The sequence below is a fragment of the Ylistrum balloti genome, unplaced genomic scaffold, assembly GCF_031769215.1.
Source record: "Ylistrum balloti isolate Yb309-2 unplaced genomic scaffold, AGI_CSIRO_Ybal_v1 Utg371192, whole genome shotgun sequence".
Classification (NCBI taxonomy): Eukaryota; Metazoa; Mollusca; class Bivalvia; order Pectinida; family Pectinidae; genus Ylistrum; species Ylistrum balloti.
The window spans coordinates 22,910-29,749 of NW_026782649.1; positions in this window are offsets into that span (position 1 = coordinate 22,910).

The following is a 6,840-nucleotide window of genomic DNA, read 5'->3' on the forward strand; positions in this document are numbered from 1 at the left end:
CAACAATATTTATATAATTGATATTTCGGGTGTTTTGTCTTCCAATTCCATCACAACACACCACAAAGTCTGTCTACAAAAATAGATATCATTCTTTGAACTCATATAGTCTGGTGCTGGCACAATAATTGGACAGTGGAACAAGGGAGGTAATCAGTTAAGTTTTGAAAACAAGAAATGTAGAAGGTACCTACAATAATAAATGATGGAACAATTTGAGCCAGACAACAAAAATAAGTTACACATGACTGAAATGTTATCCTTCCATATTTTTGCTGTTGTGTTGTTGGAAATTCAAATGCCTTTATATGTGTACACTTCAATAAGTACAATAAGTTTCTCTCTTTCACTGAAGGACAATAAGTTTCTCTCTTTCACTGAAGGACAATAAGTTTCTCTCTTTCACTGAAGGACAATAAGTTTCTCTCTTTCACTGAAGGACAATAAGTTTCTCTCTTTCACTGAAGGACAATAAGTTTCTCTCTTTCACTGAAGGACAATAAGTTTCTCTCTTTCACTGAAGGACAATAAGTTGATATCTTTCACTGAAGGACAATAAGTTTCTCTCTTTCACCGAAGGACAATAAGTTGATATCTTTCACTGAAGGACAATAAGTTTCTCTCTTTCACTGAAGGACAATAAGTTGATATCTTTCACTGAAGGACAATAAGTTTCTCTCTTTCACTGAAGGACAATAAGTTGATATCTTTCACTGAAGGACAATAAGTTGATATCTTTCACTGAAGGACAATAAGTTGATATCTTTCACTGAAGGACAATAAGTTGATATCTTTCACTGAAGGACAATAAGTTTCTCTCTTTCACTGAAGGACAATAAGTTTCTCTCTTTCACCGAAGGACAATAAGCTTATCTCTTTCACTGAAGAACAATAAGTTTCTCTCTTTCACTGAAGGACAATAAGTTTCTCTCTTTCACTGAAGGACAATAAGTTTATATCTTTCACTGAAGTACAAGAGGTCAATAAATTCAACTCTAAAGAAAACAAAGGTTTTTTCTGAAGTTCTGGATATTTCCAGAATTTGCCATAAAATTTAGTTTACACCTAGATATGTCTAAAGAGTACAACCACTCATAGTGTCACATTGTCAACTTTTATTCAAACTTTAAAATTTAATGGTGAAAGTTGATTTCACTATTTAGTCGATGATGTCTTCACGTTTTTAAGTATGATGAACAATTTATGAAGTAAAGTTTTATTTCACACACACTTATAGAATACACTGTGAATCCATTCTTATGACTTAATTATGAAATTTACACATATTATATATAATACTATATTCTTAAGAAGTGTAATTATGATAGAGAAATACTGTGTAATGGACGAACTGCCTTCTGTGTATTAGCCTTGTAGACTACATGTTGTTTTATAAACTCCCTGTAACCAGCTTTAATTCTCCCTTGTCAATTGTTCCTGCAATATTTTTATTTTAATTCTATTTTTTTGCTGATTTTACATTTTAATTTCGTTTTAAATGGATGATTATTTATAAGATTGCAGCACTGTGTGTTTTTTTTATAATTTGTAGAATCAGGATGTCATGTGACCTGTGGGGACCACAGTATACTGCAATACTAGAATGATGTGTAGTATCGGGATGTCATGTGACCTGCGTGGGCCACAGTATACCGCAATACTAGAATGATGTGTAGTATCAGGATGTCATGTGACCTGCGTGGGCCACAGATACCGCAATACTAGAATGATGTGTAGTATCAGGATGTCATGTGACCTGCGTGGGCCACAGTATACTGCAATACTAGAATGATGTGTAGTATCGGGATGTCATTTGACCTGCGTGGGCCACAGTATACTGCAATACTAGAATGATGTGTAGTATCGGGATGTCATGTGACCCGCGTGGGCCACAGTATACTGCAATACTAGAATGATGTGTAGTATCGGGATATCATGTGACCTGCGTGGGCCACAGTATACCACAATACTAGAATGATGTGTAGTATCGGGATGTCATGTGACCTGCGTGGGCCACAGTATACCGCAATAATAGAATGATGTGTAGTATCAGGATGTCATGTGACCTGCGTGGGCCACAGATACCGCAATACTAGAATGATGTGTAGTATCGGGATGTCATGTGACCTGCGTGGGCCACAGTATACCGCAATACTAGAATGATGTGTAGTATCAGGATGTCATGTGACCTGCGTGGGCCACAGTATACCGCAATACTAGAATGATGTGTAGTATCAGGATGTCATGTGACCTGCGTGGGCCACAGTATACCGCAATACTAGAATGATGTGTAGTATCAGGATGTCATGTGACCTGCGTGGGCCACAGTATACCGCAATACTAGAATGATGTGTAGTATCAGGATGTCATGTGACCTGCGTGGGCCACAGTATACCGCAATACTAGAATGATTTGTAGTATCAGGATGTCATGTGACCTGTGGGGGCCACAGTATACCGCAATACTAGAATGATGTGTAGTATCAGGATGTCATGTGACCTGCGTGGGCCACAGTATACCGCAATACTAGAATGATGTGTAGTATCGGGATGTCATGTGACCTGTGGGGGCCACAGTATACCGCAATACTAGAATGACTTTATTTGGTACATACTACAATACATTGATTTTAAAGAGTCAGAATCTTTAGGAAAGACAAAATAATCAGTTTTCACAGAAGTCTATATCAACTTATCCTATGACTCAGGTTTTATATGGAAATTTACAATACATAAGAATTTGTGTCATGATCTTTCGAAACCTGTACTCAAAACATTTTAGTAATTTGCCTGAAGACAAACCATGCTTCCTACCTGTGATAGTTTGTTTCGCAGAAAGCAGAAAAGTGGACCTATCTCTGATGACATGACTGTGTCTTTGTGCAAAACACTTTACAAGCTCTGGGTGGTTTGTGATGAACCTCTTGTTTAGTATTCAGTGAGGTAGCTACCAGTTTCTACAGACTGACACTGCCTGTTCACAGGAGGGATAGATCCAGCAAACAAAATGCCTGAAAGCTATATACCCATTGGTATCTGTCTCGTGATAGATGTATGTCACATTGGTATCTGTCTCGTGATAGATGTATGTCACATTGGTATCTGTCTCGTGATAGATGTATGTATATACACATTGGTATCTGTCTCGTGATAGACGTATGTATATACACATTGGTATCTGTCTCGTGATAGATGTATGTATATACACATTGGTATCTGTCTCATGATAGATGTATGTATATACACACTGGTATCTGTCTCGTGATAGATGTATGTATATACACATTGGTATCTGTCTCGTGATAGATGTATGTATATACACACTGGTATCTGTCTCGTGATAAATGTATGTATATACACATTGGTATCTGTCTCGTGATAGATGTATGTCACATTGGTGTCTGTCTCGTGATAGATGTATGTACATACACATTGGTATCTGTCTCGTGATAGATGTATGTCACATTGGTATCTGTCTCGTGATAGATGTATGTATATACACATTGGTATCTGTCTCGTGATAGATGTATGTATATACACACTGGTATCTGTCTCGTGATAGATGTATGTCACATTGGTATCTATCTCGTGATAGATGTATGTATATACACATTGGTGTCTGTCTCGTGATAGATGTATATACACATTGGTATCTGTCTCGTGATAGATGTATGTATATACACATTGGTATCTGTCTTGTGATAGATGTATGTATATACATATTGGTATCTATCTCGTGATAGATGTATGTATATACACACTGGTATCTGTCTCGTGATAGATGTATGTCACATTGGTATCTGTCTCGTGATAGATGTATGTCACACTGGTATCTGTCTCGTGATAGATGTATATACACACTGGTATCTGTCTCGTGATAGATGTATGTCACATTGGTATCTGTCTCGTGATAGATGTATGTATATACACATTGGTATCTGTCTCGTGATAGATGTATGTATATACACATTGGTATCTGTCTCGTGATAGATGTATGCATATACACATTGGTATCTATCTCGTGATAGATGTATGTATATACACACTGGTATCTGTCTCGTGATAGATGTATGTCACATTGGTATCTGTCTCGTGATAGATGTATGTATATACACATTGGTATCTGTCTTGTGATAGATGTATGTATATACATATTGGTATCTATCTCGTGATAGATGTATGTATATACACACTGGTATCTGTCTCGTGATAGATGTATGTATATACACATTGGTATCTGTCTTGTGATAGATGTATGTATATACATATTGGTATCTATCTCGTGATAGATGTATGTATATACACACTGGTATCTGTCTCGTGATAGATGTATGTCACATTGGTATCTGTCTCGTGATAGATGTATGTCACACTGGTATCTGTCTCGTGATAGATGTATATACACACTGGTATCTGTCTCGTGATAGATGTATGTCACATTGGTATCTGTCTCGTGATAGATGTATGTATATACACATTGGTATCTGTCTCGTGATAGATGTATGTATATACACATTGGTATCTGTCTCGTGATAGATGTATGCATATACACATTGGTATCTGTCTCGTGATAGATGTATGTACATACACATTGGTATCTGTCTCGTGATAGATGTATGTATATACACATTGGTGTCTGTCTCGTGATAGATGTATATACACATTGGTATCTGTCTTGTGATAGATGTATGTATATACACATTGGTATCTATCTCGTGATAGATGTATGTACATACACATTGGTATCTATCTCGTGATAGATGTATGTACATACACATTGGTATCTGTCTCGTGATAGATGTATGTACATACACACTGGTATCTGTCTCGTGATAGATGTATGTATATACGCATTGGTATCTATCTCGTGATAGATGTATGTATTATATTGGTATTGCAGTATATTGATTTCCACTTTATTGTGGCAGCCCTGTAGTATCAATGAATTTTAAAAGATTGTAGATATATATATATAGTTTTTTAACACATTTATCTATGGATTATCATATTTCATTGATGATCAGCTCCAACAGAAATGTCCTCTGTCCAACAGAAATATCCTCTGTCCAACGGAAATATCCTCTGTCCAACAGAAACGTCATCTGTTCAACGGAAATGTCCTCTGTCCAACAGAAATATCCTCTGTCCAACGGAAATATCCTCTGTCCAACAGAAACGTCATCTGTCCAACGGAAATGTCCTCTGTCCAACAGAAATATCCTCTGTGTTATCAGCAATACTTAAGAAATACTCATGCAGCTATGCTTGAATAAAAAGTCTCTATTTCTTTACATTTGAAAACAAAAAATTCCTGAAAATCCTCGAAAATTTCTAGTACCTGTTTTGTAGGAATGAACCACCAGGGGGAGCTGATCCTCGATAAAATAAAATTTCTAGGGATTTTTTATCATTTCAGTTTGCAATAGTACTTAAACATTCGCAGAATTTTTAGTTTTTTGATAACTCTGATTAGTTGATTTTGCAATTATACACCTGTGCAATTTTTGGCAAATAAATTGTTAATTGTTTTATTTGTATTATTCCAGTGCTATTAATAAAAACTAATGTAAACTGACAATGTTCCTTAACCTTATTTTTGTATGACCTTGTCATTTCATAGTCAAGGACATATAGTGTTACCTTTTTCTTTCAGTCCATAATTCTGTCATCCACCACTATTTCATTTCCGCCTATTTGCCTTTCAACAGATACAGATATAGAACTGTAATTTGGTTTGAACTTTTTTCGTGCTTCTAAACAGGTCAGGTCCTAATTTGGTTGTGGTCTATAAAAAATATGATTTGTGGGATGGAAGGAGGAAGGGTAGATTTGTGGGATGGAAGAAGGCATTGAAGATTTTGGGGAGTGAAGGAGGAAGGATAAATTTGTGGGATGGAAGGTGGAAGGGTTGATTTGTGGGAGTGAAGGAGGAAGGGAAGATTTGTAGGATGGAAGGAGGAAGGGTAGATTTGTAGGATGGAAGGAGGAAAGGAAGATTTGCATGATGGAAGGAGGTAGGGTAGATTTGTGGGAGTGAAGGAGGAAGGGAAGATTTGCAGGATGGAAGGAGGAAGGGTAGATTTGTGGGAGTGAAGGAGGAAGGGAAGATTTGTAGGATGGAAGGAGGAAAGGTAGATTTGTAGGATGGAAGGAGGAAGGTTAGATTTGTAGGATGGAAGGAGGAAGGTTAGATTTGTAGGATGGAAGGAGGAAGGGAAGATTTGTGGGAGTGAAGGAGGAAGGATAAATTTGTGGGATGGAAGGTGAAGGGTTGATTTGTGGGAGTGAAGGAGGAAGGGAAGATTTGTAGGATGGAAGGAGGAAGGAAAGATTTGTGGAAGTGAAGGAGGAAGGATAAATTTGTGGGATGGAAGGTGAAGGGTTGATTTGTGGGAGTGAAGGAGGAAGGGAAGATTTGTAGGATGGAAGGAGGAAGGGAAGATTTGTGGAAGTGAAGGAGGAAGGATAAATTTGTGGGATGGAAGGTGGAAGGGTTGATTTGCAGGATGGAAGGAGGAAGGGAAGATTTGTAGGATGGAAGGAGGAAGGGTAGATTTGTGGGAGTGAAGGAGGAAAGAAGGATTTGTAGGATGGAAGGAGGAAGGGTAGATTTGTAGGATGGAAGGAGGAAGGGTATATTTGTAGGATGGAAGGAGGAAAGGTAGATTTGTAGGATGGAAGGAGGAAGGGTAGATTTGTAGAATGGAAGGAGGAAAGGTAGATTTGTAGGATGGAAGGAGGAAGGGTAGATTTGTAGGATGGAAGGAGGAAGGGAAGATTTGTGGGAGTGAAGGAGGAAGGATAAATTTGTGGGATGGAAGGAGGAAGGGTTGATTTGTGG